This window comes from Gadus macrocephalus, chromosome 10, assembly GCF_031168955.1.
Source record: "Gadus macrocephalus chromosome 10, ASM3116895v1".
Lineage (NCBI taxonomy): Eukaryota > Metazoa > Chordata > Actinopteri > Gadiformes > Gadidae > Gadus > Gadus macrocephalus.
The window spans coordinates 20296423-20312053 of NC_082391.1; the positions used below are offsets into that span (position 1 = coordinate 20296423).

The 15631-nt window shown below is 40.2% G+C and overlaps 1 long non-coding RNA gene across 1 annotated transcript; it reads right to left on the reverse strand.

The window, feature by feature from the left end:
• Positions 1-12323: 12323 nt before the first annotated feature.
• Positions 12324-13702, reverse strand: LOC132466098 (uncharacterized). The gene is made up of 3 exons (XR_009527741.1): positions 13501-13702; positions 12966-13260; positions 12324-12786 (listed from the first exon to the last, which is right to left on the reverse strand). It is a non-coding gene; the product is annotated as an uncharacterized LOC132466098 (long non-coding RNA).
• Positions 13703-15631: the final 1929 nt, after the last annotated feature.

Consider the following 15631-nt stretch of genomic DNA (forward strand, 5'->3'; position numbering starts at 1 on the left):
CTATGCATTCGAGCCTGCAGGTTGAAGTGCTTGCTTCGAGCTCTCTCATTTGAGGGTCTCTCTCTCTCTCTCTCTCTCTCTCTCTCTCTCGCTCGCTCTCTCTTCTCTCTCTCTCTCTCATCTACGATCTCTCTCGCCTAATATAGAGGCTCGCTCTCTCTCTGAGGTCTCCTCTCTCTCTCTCTCTCTCTCACTCTCTCTCTCTTCTCTCTCTCTCTCTCTCCTCTCTCTCTCTCTCTCTCTCTCTCTCTCTCTCATCTCTCTCTCTCTCTCTCTCTCTCTCTCTCTCTCTCTCTCTCTCTCTCTCTCTCTCTCTCTCTCTCTCTTGCTGTTGTGTGCCCCATGACTCTCTGAGTGCTGCATGATATCAGGACATCAAAGACAGGGCTGACTCGGACTCCGGCGAGGGGTCCTGAATGCGGACCCCTGGTCCCTTTGTATGTCCCCGTCTGTCTGTGTCCCTCCGTTGCAGCTTCTACTCCATCTTTCACCTCTTTCGCTCTTCGACCATGACTTTTCTCCTCCAGCTCCCCCCCCGTGTGCTCTGTCCCCTTATCTTCATGTCTCTCACTCTCTCTTCTCTCGCTATCTGTCTCTCTCTCTCTCTCTGCCCCACTCCATCTACCTCTCCTTCTCACCCCCCACTGTCTCTCTCTCCCCCTCTCTCTCTCTCTGGTGCAGCGGTGGTTCCTTTACTTGTGTGTTTCCCAGTTATTGAGTAGAGCTCCATACTGTACTGTAAACCTACAGGTTGTTGCATAATCACTCATTTCCTGTGATTGCCAACCATATTTATTGTCTTTAAAGGGCTTAAATGGAATGGGAAAACAAGCGTTAACTAAATTGTGTGTGTGTGTGTGTGTGTGTGTGTCTAGAATACTGTCTGCATGAACCACTCTGCTCAACAAGAGTACTGTATATCTGAGTACAGAGGCTCGACTCTGTGGCGTCTGTGGAAACACAAAGTTGTTGAAGGTACATGACGAGAAGTGACAGGATGGGGATTTAAAGCAAGAAAGCTAAACTGGATCTGTGTTCATCTTTCATTTAAAATCTGTCATCTGATGCTCACGGAAAATACTAGTGCTCATATGGCTTTCAATTCTTTAAAATCCTGTTGAATCCACTCATTTTTTTGGGAAGAATATTTGAGTGCTTTCTGTCTGATGCAGAGCGGCAGATAACCAGCCAGCCGCAAAACACTAAAGTGCAATGACTAAATTGCTGAAAGCAAAACGAGCATCTAAATATATGCTTTTTCTTCACAGTTTGTTTATTTATTTATTTATTTGACAGGGACAATGCACAGCTCATTAGCAGTACCAGAGTTATATAGGCAAATTTACATCTCTAGTCCCTGGGAAGGAAGCATGGGGCCCATAACTATTTGTGTGTCAGTGTGTGTGTGTGTGTGTGTGTGTGTGTGCGTCATCTGTGTGTTTTAATTGCAATTGTGTTGTATCCCAACATAGTTGGGATACAGTTGTGCATAGTTTCTGTTCAGACGCTGAGTGCTTGGACAAACAACTCAGACCCCAGTGGGTGACTCATTCACTCAACAATTAATTGACGTGAAGGGTCTGGTTGGACAGGTGAACATAGGGTGCTGATTTAAAGTGAGGAATCTGCTTTAGGGTTCATGGAAACGGGGGGTAGCTGAAGTGGTTAGGTTGGTCAGAGGCGCTGCCACACAACAGAAGTCTATGACAAACCTCCTGTAGACATAAACAAAGGCCAGAAGCTGCTTTTGCTGAATGACAGTGTTTCCCATACATAGACCATTGTGTGGCGCGGCGCCACAGAATCAACATCGAGCGCCACGAATTGATTCTGTCTTTTTTTTATTTATTTTTTATTGTATTAAAAAAAAAAATACAATAAAAATACAATGTGTGGTGCCCCCCCCCGGCGCACCACACATTGGTCCTTGGTCTGTGGGAAACACTGCAAGGGATCTCCTGTGAGCAGATCAATGGTACAATCATACGGGCGATGAAGGGGCAAAGAGAGCTCACTGCTGACTGGGCTTGTCCCAGATCAGTTAAACAGTGGGAGCAGTAGCCTCTACTGACGCTAGAGCAGATTGCTTGCAAGATATTGTACAAAATTGATGTCGGGATTATGTAGTTCAACATACAAGATTCAAGGGATTTTATTTTATTTATTATGTGAATACAGTTGTGATGAAAATTGTCAAATTCCCAATGCACATACAAGAGATTTAAAAAAAGCTAAGCTATTAACAAGATTTCTGATACGAATAAACCGAAAGACGAAAATATTCAAAAGATATACATATTGTATATATATATATATATATATATATATATATATATATATATATATATATACACATATTGCATATATATATATCTATATATTATAGACTTCACACCAATCAGTAAACCATGCCAGACACAACTATTAAAAAAGGATGGCAGGAAGCGAGAATGCCCACATAACAGTTTGAAAAGCCATTGTTCAGTATATGTCGTCAAACAGTACTGAATACAGCTAATTTCTGAAGCGTAGTTTCAGTTCGGTATGTCATTACTTGCGAATTTTGAATGCAGTACTCAAATACATGGGCAACAGAAATGGAAAAAATGGCAGCATCAGTTTTTTTTGGTGTAACTATATATATATATATATATATGGCCAATTCTATAATTATCTTAAAAATAATAATCCAGAATAATGACATTTCATAAGGGACCTTTTCTTTAGCATTTTTGAGCAGTATAACAGCTTTTGCAACCTTGCAGTAACATTTATATTTTAAGTAGGTAAGTACAAGTTTTGAGTATGAGTATTTCTAACAGCTAAAATAACCTCATATGTTACAGTAATAAACATTGTAGAACGTACTATTGAAATACAATGCAATATTTAAATGTTTTCATCCATTCAAGGATGAAAAAAGGATGCTAGGCATTAAAATGTATAATGTGCCTCATTGTCACTATGGTAACATAACTTGTTGACACTCACACTTTATGCCATCAGGCTCTTTGACATGATGTCACCATGCCCAGTGATGGAATCCATATGCTATGTTGACTGGTTTCCGTGGCTCTGTTATTCATCAGTTTACCTGGTACCGTGCGAGTACGTCGTGTTTTTCACTGCTCTCTCCGTGCGTTTTTTTGGCTTCTGCTTTTCCAACATGCATTGCATTGTCGTCTCACCACCCTCTCCAAGACCCTGTGAAGGTAAACATTTGTTAGTTACTTCAATTTATCAGCTGTACCATTACCTCAAAGAGCCAGTTCAACAAGTGCTGTGATGTTGGAGGATAGGATGTATGTTGGAAAAACTAAACTTTGTAATTCTATTGGCCTTCAGGTCATCTTGGAGTACAACCGGACCCTGGACCCTCCCTCCGGACGTCCAACTCTGAGGTCAAGGCCACTGTCGACTTCACCCCTGCCTCGGCCCCGCCCTGGCGGGTGGTGGTGTCTGGCTCCTCCCTCAGAGCAGTCATCTCCCAGCTGCTGACTCAGGTAAGTTGTCCCCCGGCCCCATGGGCACCAGCACAGGCTACTGCCCCACACAGTGTCTGTCTACAGTAGTGTTGTCAAAAATATAGATTTTTAAATAGATACATATCTCAATGCTCTGTGTGACGGTGTTGGCTAAAAGTTAGCTATAACTCAACAGCTAGCATGTCAAGTGGAGCGACTCCGTGACCGGTTTTCGATAGAGAAAGAAAAAGGCAGGAGTGCTTTTTAGAAGTACTTTGACTTTTGAATACCCAAGAATTGTCAAAGACGGAAGTGCACCCGTATAGCCTAGAAATCTAGACGCCCCTAGCGGCAGCAAATTTAATTTAAAGCCAGGGAGGTCTAGCCTTCTGTCGTCGTTTTTCGCTGCTGGAAACAGAAAATGGGACAGTCCAATCAGATCGTGAGGGGCGGTATCGAGCCGAATGACGACAGAGCTGCGACGGTTCCGTGTTAAAGGTAAACAATAATGGCTGCTGCTGCTGGCGAACAGCTGTCTTTCGACTCGGCTTTGGCCGCGACTCTTCAAGACTTGAAGTTATCATTTTCTTTGAGAAATGAACAAAGAACTGCACTGAAGTCTTTCCTGGAAAAGAAAGATGTATTCAGAGTTTTGCCGACCGGATACGGTAAAAGTTTCGTCGTTGGTCTCCATTCTCTCAATCCACCATTCGCAACACTTCCCCATGGAAATTTCCGTCGCTCTGACTACGTCACCTTCTTCGTTGCTCTGATTGGTTGTAGCGCTATCCTTGTGCGTGCAGGGAGAACTTGAAAGACAACCGTTTATCCCACCCACACTGCCTGCCACCGTACGAGACCAGACCCAATATCTTTCCGATATGGGTCTGGCTTGCCAGGCTAGCACCCGTACCCGATTTTGTGTTTCATAAATGTGCAAATGCACAGCAATAGCTATCTTTTCCACGAAATTTGACCTGCACAAAATACAGCTCGCAAATAACAATTGAAGAAAATACTTCCCCTTATCGTTTAACAACCAAAAATTATGTCTTACCATTGTTGTTTATGTTCCCGAACTTGAGTTTGATTTGATCGCATAAAACCACAATAAGATAATCCAGTGTCTTGGTTTGCATCTAAACATGATGATTTTTACAATCAATTAATCAAAAAGGACAATTTCCTTTAATCCGAATACATGTCCTTTATCGCCATCTGGTGGTAATCTGGTGTATTTGCGAGTGTTTGGCTCTGCTTGGCGTCATTCAATTAAATTTGCCCTGAACTTTCAATCGAGGGGTCGAGTGTCAAAATTGTATGTTTTATTCTCAGGATATCTAACTGTATGTGTCTCATATTACTTCAGGGCTACCAACTGATAATGACCAACTGATAATTATTTCAGGTGGAAATGTAATCTTCCACTTATGCTGTGTTCCAGCTTTATTCACTCTAACCAAGCGGTATCCGCATTGAATATTTCACTTGCACAGCAATCTTTCTTTTCACACCAAGATGAAATATTGTTCATCTTGAAAATACTGAACAGGTGAACTGAATAATGAAATACTCCGGTCCTCCTTCCCCTGGGTCAGGGTGAGGGTGGACAGGCAGCAGGCCAACTGTCTTCTGCAGCCCATAGCTCATCACCAGGACTCTATTGTTGAATAAGATGCTTCATATTGGTGACTTGTACGTTTTTTAAGAGAAAAAAGCTGATTTGCAAACATTGTTTTGTATTCTGAACGCACAAAGTTAAATAAGACATTTTGCACTGTAGCTACTTTAGTAACATACTTAATTTCCATATTGTAATATTTGCTTGACCCTTTAATGGTGTCATTTGCATCCCTACTGCGCTAAACACAAATTCAACCCATAGAATCAATTGGCAAATTAACCAAATGCTTTCACAGAGGAACATAACAACATCAAAATGACAAATAGGTCCTGTGTGAATGCTAAGTGGCAGCATGCTTATGTCTTCTGTGTCCTCTTTCCAGCTGGCTAAATACATCCTGGCCCGCCTGGAGAAACAGTTCATCCCCTGGAACGGTCTGGAGAAGGCTCTGCTCACCGCGCCACACATCTTCCAGCATTACGCCGTCCACCTGGTGGCTCGTAGCAGCTCAGGGAGCAACTCTACGGGACGTTTGGCACGTGGGTCCAACACGGCAAACTCTCTGGCAGGGCTCTCCCACCGATGAGCACCGCAGAGCAGGAGCTCAGAGGAGGGGACGCAGCCGTCCACAGCAGCCCTCTGGCTGACGTCCCTGTCGCTCTGGACCCCGGTCTGGACGCCCCTCAGGAGGAGCAGCCCGACAGCCACAGGCGTTGTGATCCGTCTGTGATGGAGAACAGTAGCTGTGGACGTGTCACTGGAGATCTCCTTCCTCCAGCAGCTCAGCCAGAGAAGTACGGAGGGTCTAACTCCGTCTCCACAACCGTATGTTTATCATGACACAACAAACCAAGACTGCAAGTCTACCACCACATACATGTGCATAATAGCAGCTCGAGAACACGAGATAATAAAATCAAAGTAGTATTGAACCATTGCTTTAGTTTTAGACAAGCTAAGCAGTCCAGGGGTCTTCCTCTCTAAAACAGTGATCCAGCGTAAAGTAAACTGTAAAGTACAACGGTTCGCTCTCTATCACATCGATGCATTGTTAACCTGCATGGTGTTCCTAATTTAATAAATGCCTGCAAGGTGAAGTTGGCAAAGTTCGCTACGTCACAGCTGTTTCGAAAAGTGTGTTTCCATCTCCCATTTTGCGAATTTACTCTGTTTCGCATTTCTCAAAAACCACCTCAAGCGAGTGGATAAACCTTTTTGCGAATTAGAGGATTTTTATGCAAATTTTGTTGTTTCCATCACCGTTTACTGATTCGATGCTTCAAAGTTTGCATATAATCAGGGGGATGGAAACGCACCTACTGACTCAAATTTTAAGAAAAAGATAACATTGTAAAAGTAGAATATCTTAAAAGTATAAAATATTTTAAAAATCTGAAAAGAAGCGTGCGATTCCAAGCTATTCTGAATATTTTAAGTGGAGTCTCTAGAAAGAAAGAAAGAAAGAAAGAAAGAAAGAAAGAAAGAAAGAAAGAAAGAAAGAATAAAACTTATGAAGAACAATAGCACTCACCTAATTAGATGTCCCATAATGGACATGTTACTAAAAACATAAGCAAATGACCAATGGGCCCATGGGCACCAGTAGGTTTGTCCCACACAGTAGACCTCATGGTTGCCAGAATGCTTGCGAGGATCCAACAACATTAGTTAGTGATGTCCCTCAAATTATAAGCATCCTCCTAAGGCAGGAGAATGAAGACCAAATCAATGGCGCCGTTCAAGGGGTACTAGAAGAAACATGTGTATTCAAAGAAAGTGTTTGATGTTTTACATTATTGAATTCTGAATGGTATAAGGATATAACAATAGATTGTGATTGGATTGATATGGACATGGATAATGATGAAAATGATATTGCTGAAATAATTGTGCTTGTGGTTAGTACTAGTGTGGCAGATATTCCTGAGTGAGAGCCAGAGCTGCTGCCTTCTGACTCATATTGAGGAAGCTCAACCAGGTCTTTTTCATGACAGACATAGCACAAAAACCCTTATATCAACAGTTTCACTCTGTGGTTTGTGTTGCCCCAGCAGAAGGGAATAAACCTATTAAACATATGAAGACAAAGCAAATGAACAAAAATACTTTCCTGTATTATATCGAAAATAGGCTCCTACATTTCACAGCAGTTGTGAAATGAGAACTTACTCTAGCTATTACTCCTACTACTTAGATGCACTGTTGTAAATCATAGCTGGTCATTTTCAAGGAACACTGACTTTATTTTCTATGCTCAATACTTAAGTGAGGTTCAACAGGGGATTGCAAAGGTTCCAATTGCCCTTAGAAAAGGTACAGTGAGTATTGTAGATCGGTACTTGAATGAACGCAATTATTCTCACATCCAACACGTATGTCTTGCCTCTTTCTGCTCACAGTACCGTGTACTAACTAAAACTATTCTGGCTTTGAGGCTAATAACCCATACTGAGGCAGCTGTAGTTAGGCATGTTTATCTCCAACCCTAACCCTAACATATTGCAGTTGTTCTGCAGACTTGAAACCGGAGCCCTATCAATCATTTGAAAACTTTATGAATGCGACGCCATTAACGACAGTAACGGCAACATGCAGTCTGGGAAAAGTGAGGTTTGAACCCAACCAAGGTTTACTTGACAAACAATTAGAATGACTAAGTGCAGCATAAAAAGCTATAGACGAGGGGATAGTGGAAGACGCTTGGGCTGAATGGTTTACGGAATCAGAATTTGATCGGTTGGAGTCGATGGTGAGGAAGTACGTCATGGCAGATCCTTTTTTTCTTACCTTGACTTTTTGACCAACAGGACACAAAGAGTGAGAGTGGATGGCTCTGACAAGTTCTGCTCATCAACGGTCTCCCCCCAAGGATGCGTGCTCTCCTTGGGGGGAGACTTTATATCCTGTATACAAATATCTGTCAGAGCAGGTGGGACAATAGGACCATAATTAAATATGCAGACTCACTTATTGTTAGCCTGCTCAAAGTAACTGAAACTGGTCACGGCCAAGTCATCAACGACTTTGTTGAATGGTGCGAGGCGTATACCTTTCAACTTAATATAACAAAGACAAAGTACATGCTCATTGATTTTAGATTTTATCGATCATGACCCTTTCTTACCATGCTTTTATTGAACCAGTTTTATAATTTGCACTTAAGTTAAGTGGTTCAGCTGACTAATTGGTTAACCACAGCTCAACTTGGAGACCTTGTATGCAAGACAGCTACAGCGTATAACTGATTCAATTTTTTAAATGACCGTTCCCATCCATGCACAATGAGTTTCACCTTCTGCCCAGCTCTGGCCGCAGGTTCACTGTGCCTAGGTGTAGAACAAAACAACACAAAAGTAGTTTTGTCGCGCAGCCTCTACACTGAGGAATAAGTCACAGCTATATTTTGCACAGATTATTTATTATTACTTATTGCTGTTTTTATAGACTCATTGCTGTACTATTTATTCAGATTTTACCTCATATTCACAACCTAAACATTTTACTGAGTTATTATGTCGTTTTTTGACTGTTGTTTTAGTTCACTTCATATTTCATCTGAACCTGTAGAACTTGTGTAATTTTGCCATTTTGTTCCACTGTCCTTAGTTGGATGACGTTTGATATGTTCCGCCGGGGATGTTTTTTGATCCCGGCCCGCCACTGCCTTTAAGCCAAGAAAACATTAACACTCTGAGGGCAGATGTACCCCATTTACAAACAATTACAATCCTACTATCATTCACGTGAATGGGAAAAACGAGGTCATATGAACTGAAACGACCCCGTTTACCCCTCTTGTGAGACTGGAGCAGCCGCCATGGGAAATTCATTTTGGCTTGTCGAACATTCAAGGTTTAAATTTGCATTTTAAAGACCTACCAACAGCTTCTAAATTCCGATTGCCTATCCTACCGAGACATGGGTAAGCCCAAACAGTCCCCTAAACTCACTGAAGGGATACACGTTGTATGGCAATCGTCGTTTGAATTGTTACGTTACGCGCCAACAAATCAACCACACAGATGCTCAAGCCACAAGCGCAAGGAGATGTTGGAATTTATTAAAGGGGATATACTATGAAAACAACAGTTATCCTGGGATTAGGGTGTTGTTTTTGGTCTCTGGTGCTCCCACACGCATACAAACTTTGAAATAGGTCTGTACATGATTTGTGAGATGTGCATTTCTGAAAGCAGGTACCACGCAGTGGCGTCACTAGGCTGTTTCATTCGGGGCTAAAGCCCCGGATATTATTTAATTACACCATGCTGTGGTTCAGTCTGACAGCTCATTGGTCAATGGGCAGCAGCTCATTTGCATTAAAACTACAGACACCAGAAACGGCGCATTCTGAAGGGACGTTATAGGTCCATGACTGAAGGAGGGGAATGGCGGTAGGCGAGATTTTTATTCCTAAAAGTTGTTTCGAGCAAACATCTTAAAAAACATGTTTCCTGGAACTCATATACTATGTTTACTTGTTGGGAAAACACCATAATTTGTCGGAATTAACATAATGATAAAAATATAATTCACAAAGCCACAGTTTCCCAAAGTAGAATTTAGAATTGTCAATAGCCCTCACAATCAATCAATTTGATGTCAGCAGTTGCAATTAGGAAACCCATTTCAATGAGGCATATTTTAATTGCCCCCCTTAATCCCTTTTTCCACTGGTTAATTTAAGTTATGTTTTATGTTGCACTTCTGCATCTCAATGAATTAGAATTTTGTGGAGATATTAATAATTTCAATAATTCAATTTTTTCAAAACTTCAAACTCATATATAATAAAGATTCATGCCAACAAAAGTGAAATATTTCAAGCCTTTATTTGTATTAACCTTGATGGTAATGGCAATAACCATCGCAATAACCATCGTAATTACGTAATTTATGCGTTTTGATGTAAACGACAACTTTTTTGAAAACGATGTGTGCACAATGTTATTTTTGAAAATGGAGGGAGGGAAATATTTGTTTCTATAAATACCCTGCTACGTATAAACGTGGCCTGAGTCTTCAATATTTAACTTTTTCTCATTCTAATTTTCTGAGGTACTGAATGTGTGTGTGTGTGTGTGTGTGTGTGTGTGTGTGTGTGTGTGTGTGTGTGTGTGTGTGTGTGTGTGTGTGTGTGTGTGTGTGTGTGTGTGTGTGTGTGTGTGTGTGTGTGTGTTATATAAACTGCTTCTGTTTTTGTTTGTAGTGCTTATAACACTTTTTGTGTCAAAGATTGGAGCTCTGGAAAGTAATTACTGATTCCTATGTGATAGTATATCAGCAACATTTTTCCCAGGAGCTTGCTTGTGCATTATGCATTGTACTATACTATATATACTACTATATACTATATACTATATATTATAAACAAGCTTGCATTGATTCCTCTCAAGTGGGTCTACCTTGATTTTTGCACATTGAAGATTTTGTATTGAAGCATGTGTCAGCCAATCTTTTACGCCATCGCCCTGAGTGACATGTTCCTCGTGCATGGCTGGGAAAAGGTGGTCTTTGGGGTCGGCGGTGCGTGGGTGTGTGTGGGATCTGAATACCTTTGGGGCCTAGTTAGATTATAATCTGCCTGAAAACAATATCTAACAGACATTATGTGGGAAAACAACCGTATTAGGAATGCAAAAGTTTGTTTTGTATCAGCAATGTTTTCTTTTCCTCATTTGCTTCACTGAATCCTCTCGTTAATTAGAGCAGCATTCAGCCTCCTCCTGAAAAACCCTCATTTTGGAAACAACTAGGCCTAAACCAACCAACCAACTGCATCGTCTGTCCGATCAAAGACTACGATTATAGTTTAGAGGTCCATATATATATATATAATTATGACATCCACTATTATTATAAATAATAAAGGTGGAGTCATTTACAGACTTGTAAGACCTAAGGGCAGACATTGCGTGGGGGTTTAGACCTCCCCCGACCTTAACGAGGCGGTATGGTTCCAATCTTTTCTGGTGCTCCCCGCTGTATGATTCAAAGCATGACACACAGATGTCAGAAATTGCATTGACCGCCTATCAGTGTACCTGCGATTGATTGGACAGTTTTAGCAGACAGCTGAGAGGGGAACATAACTAGACCGTTCCGCCAGAGGTCTCAGAGCGTATTTTCTTCCTTTTTGTTGCGTCTGAGGCGGACCATGTGCTACGATTATGGAGCATATGAAGACAGACTAGAGGTGCAACCTTTATAGAGACACAAGTTAGAACATGATGGGAATTCTTATAGGTAACTTGCTTTAGTTTTTAACTCGTCTGTCCTTTTACAATTTGTTTGCATAGATCGTTTAAAAAACACAGGTATCTTACAAGCCCATTCAATATTTATATGCAATGAAACGATTCAATCTTCTCTAAATAGAATGTGTCATATCTATGGCACATTCCTGTCAAAATGATGGCTACGGCTTAGAAGTTTGCTAAATCTTTACTGAAATCGCACATGTCACTGTGATATAACTAAGCAGTAGCCTACGTGATGCTGCGGGTTCAACTGAGTCCGTTGTGTTTGTCTCCGTCGCATGCGAACACGAGCTGCTCTGATTAGCAGGAGATACCAGATATCTTTCATCACTCATTCTCTCTCTTCAGTGAGGCACACCAAACACTCCCAAATATCATGAATATCTCTGGGGTCAAATATTAAGCTTTGGCATTTCCATGTCGAATGTAATGGAACTGTTTTTACACTTTGCAATGGTCAGATTAGACACCAAATTGCTATTTAAATAGCGTAATGTGCTTGTTTCTTTATGTTTAAATAAAATGAATAGCACAAATGGCGACACCAAGAGGTGTTCTGCGGGACTTTGACGTCAAACACATATGGCTAACGTTTGCTCACTTTGGGAAGTAGAAATGTTGTTCCAAAGTGCTTTCAAGGTTAGGTTTTTTTCTGTAGTGAGGCACCTCTTGGCCTCATTGATTGTGTAGCTCATGGGCGTGTGCAATTTTTGCCCTTATGGCATGACATTGTAATCACTGTGTGATTTATTTATATTTATTGTATTTATTTTATTTTGTATTATCTTATGGATGTAGGATTGTGGGATACTTTATACTTTTTATTTTATTATTGCATACTTTAGATTCCATGGGCTGTTGTAAGAAGTTAATTTCCCATGCATGGGATGAAATAAAGTTCTTATCTTATCTTATAAGGTTGTCACATAATTTAATTTAATTGACGTGAAAGTATGGACAATAATTTATATCATGTATTTGCAAATCATTTTATTTTAATGTTCACATTTCAGTGGATGACATCCATGTATTGTAATACTGTCCAACAAATTATAACATTGTGAAGTCACTTAAATACAAAATAAATATATGTATAAATAGATAAACAATAAATAAATTCCCTGATAATCATTTAAATTACATATAAATAAATAAATAAATTCATAAATAAATGCCCTGATAATCTTTTAAATGATATATTATCAAAAGTTTACTTCAATTGACCTGCTATGAAGTCTTAAATACAAAATATCGTGTTAGAACATAGCCGATATATTGTTATTTGTGTCTGAACTTTTTGGAGGCAATTGCACCATGTTCAATCTTGAAGACTATTGGAGCTCTAGCATTGGTTATTTAGTCTCCTGAGGAAAATGTCTAATCTGCTAAATGCTTCTGATGGGTTGAATTCTTTCACATCCATTGGACAGGGGCAGTTCTATATATGTAAAAAAAAAAGAAGAAAAAAAAAGGATAAGTTAGAAAAAATACTTTGCTGAATTGTTGTCTGTTGTGCTTCAAAGAGCTAATACAAGTCTCAGTTTTCAAGATAATCCCATGCAGTGATCTGGTTGTATTGCTACTAGAAGGGGTCATTGGAAGTCTGAAGGAACTCACCGTTTGGGGTCGTGAAAGGAGCTTGGTGTTTGCCTTTAGTTTAATGAGCAGATTGTTGATCTCTGTGCTGTTGGACTTCAACTGGTGCCAAGTTGTGTTCATTGCCTCTGAATATACACCCCGACAGTAACACTGTGGGGAAAAATAAAATAATTTGTTCACTATAAATAAATACAATTTAAATTCAATATGCTGAAGGACTGATTAGAAAGAAAATCCTAAAAGTTATGTTAATCAGGTAACTTACTGCGCGTATTCTCATTTTGTTGGTTGATGGCAAACTAATATTTCCGGTCTGTAAGAAAATAAAGTAACATTAGATATACAGTTAATTTGAATAAACTGAAAATGTACATAATATTGACTGGAAAAAGGCAAGCAGTTACAACAAACATAACATCTTGTTGGTATCAACATGCCTGATATGGAGTTTGAGAGAAAGGACAGTGAAAACATTTACCGTTGTGTCAGTATATGTGTGTGAGTGATAAGTCTATAGGAAGTCAAAAGTAAATGGGTATAAAATTGTACTTACAAAGGACCAGTTTCCAAGTTCCCTTCCGAGTTCTGTTTGGAGTTCCTTCATGGAGCTTAGGAGCTCATTTCTTATGATATGATCCTCCCCTCTGCAGCTCTGCATGAGGACAACAATGACAAGCATGAACTTGAACATACTGATGCGTGCTTCCTTTTCTATATTTGGTTCTCTGCTTTTCTCGCGGCAGTCCTGAGCGTTCATTCAGTGGTGGAACATGCACACTATTTGTAACCATGAGAAAGGAGGAAGTTAATGATGTCACAGACAGATCGGAAAAAAAAAACCACTGGTTTGTCATTAAGAGATTTGTACATCCCGCGCATTCTTTTAGATGGCCAGACATTATTAGAAGGTAAAAATGTTATTTACAGTAGCGTGCCTATAGTCACTGAATATGCGTGTTTGGAATGTTATATAAATGAGCAATCAAGATTCCTCCATTATAAATAAGAAATAAAGAACAAAATTGTTTCAGACACTACTACTTAATGCTACTTATTAGTCGTGACCTCCATTTTTAATCAGTATATCAGATTATGTACGTGCTTCACACACTGACATCCTATGACTCGCCTTAACTACTAGCCAATTATGTTGGTATAACTTCTATCGAGTAACTGTTTCAAAACATTTCACAACTGCAGATTATTTTAAGGACATGAATCTCCTATTTTGTCTGGGATCGGCTTTGGGATTTTTCATGTACTCTCATTATCATTGCCCCCAACACCCCCCCCCCCCCCCCCTCCCCCAGCCCCTACACACACACACTTCGACTGTGGATGACATCATGATGTCATAGTTTCATTAATGAAGCAATGTCAGTTTCAATGAAACTCAAGAAGTTAATCTGTCTTCTGCTTTTTTCTTTTTTTTAAGATGTCTTCGAGAGATTTGCATTTGTAGGGGTTTCCGTAATTTTGCTAGAAATAGAATTTGGTTAGTTTTGACTTTTGCTTCACTGTTTCCCTGGAGAGTCTGGATTTTTTTTTTCAGAACTGCTGATTTGAATCTCGAGGAACAAGTTCATTCATTCTTAGATATTGTGCCCTCAAAATGTGATCCATCATGGAATCCCCAAGACGTGCTTGTTATGTTTCTGCTCTTAACCAGTGGAGGCTTGGTTTTGAAGGCTTCTTGCAGAAGGCTCTGCAAGAATAGTTTAAACAAAAAACGTAACAAACAAAAAACGTAATGTTCAAATACAGAATAAGTACTGCTATTGCTACAGATTAATATTGGGTAGTCAAAGGAGCAAGAATAAAGAAAATAACACAAACAGACCATAAATACAACCCCACAGCCAGCTGGTGCTACCCCTGGAACCCCATGTTCTCTCATTGGTCAAAGAGGGGCGGCCATGATTTGAAAAACCAAAACCGCAGTGACACATACTGTGTATTGGGTCTTTCATATTTTTTTTAGAATTAAGAACATCTCTGGTACGGAGGTACTACCTGGAACTGCACATTTCTATATGTGTTCAAATAGGTGTTGCAATATTTGAAAAATTGAACCGTTGGTTGACCCATCCACTGTATAGTTGATCTCTTCTACTACACTAAAATGGAGAGCTTCTCTGTTATGGAGGCACCACTTGGAGTTTCAATTTGTGTTTATGATCAAGTAGGGGCTGCCATATTTTGAGATATCTAACCGAAGCCCCTCGTACTATGCATTGGAGATTTTCTAGATTACCAAAGTGAGGAACATCTTATTCAAGCCTCATGGGACGGTTGAGAGGACAGCTTCCAACAAAGTAATATCAGTCTTCTAGCCATTAGGGTCAGGGAGGCCAAAAAGTCAGCGCGCTGTGTTCGGTATTACACCAAAGAGAACTGTTGATGCAGCTGGAGAAAAAGAGCATTGGGAACAGTCCCGATAAGGAATCAAAGATATTGGACCAGTAGTTGTGAAGAGAAGGGCAAGACCAAAGCCTATTAATTATTGAGGGCAGGACCTTATTGACGCCTGTCACAAACGGGTCGATGTCAGGAGACATTTTAGAAAATCTGACTTTTATCCAGTGAGCGTGGTGTACAATTTTACACTGGATTAGGCTATGCTTGGCACATACAGATGAAGAGTGGACCCAGAGAAGAATATTATCCCATTGATCATCTTTTCT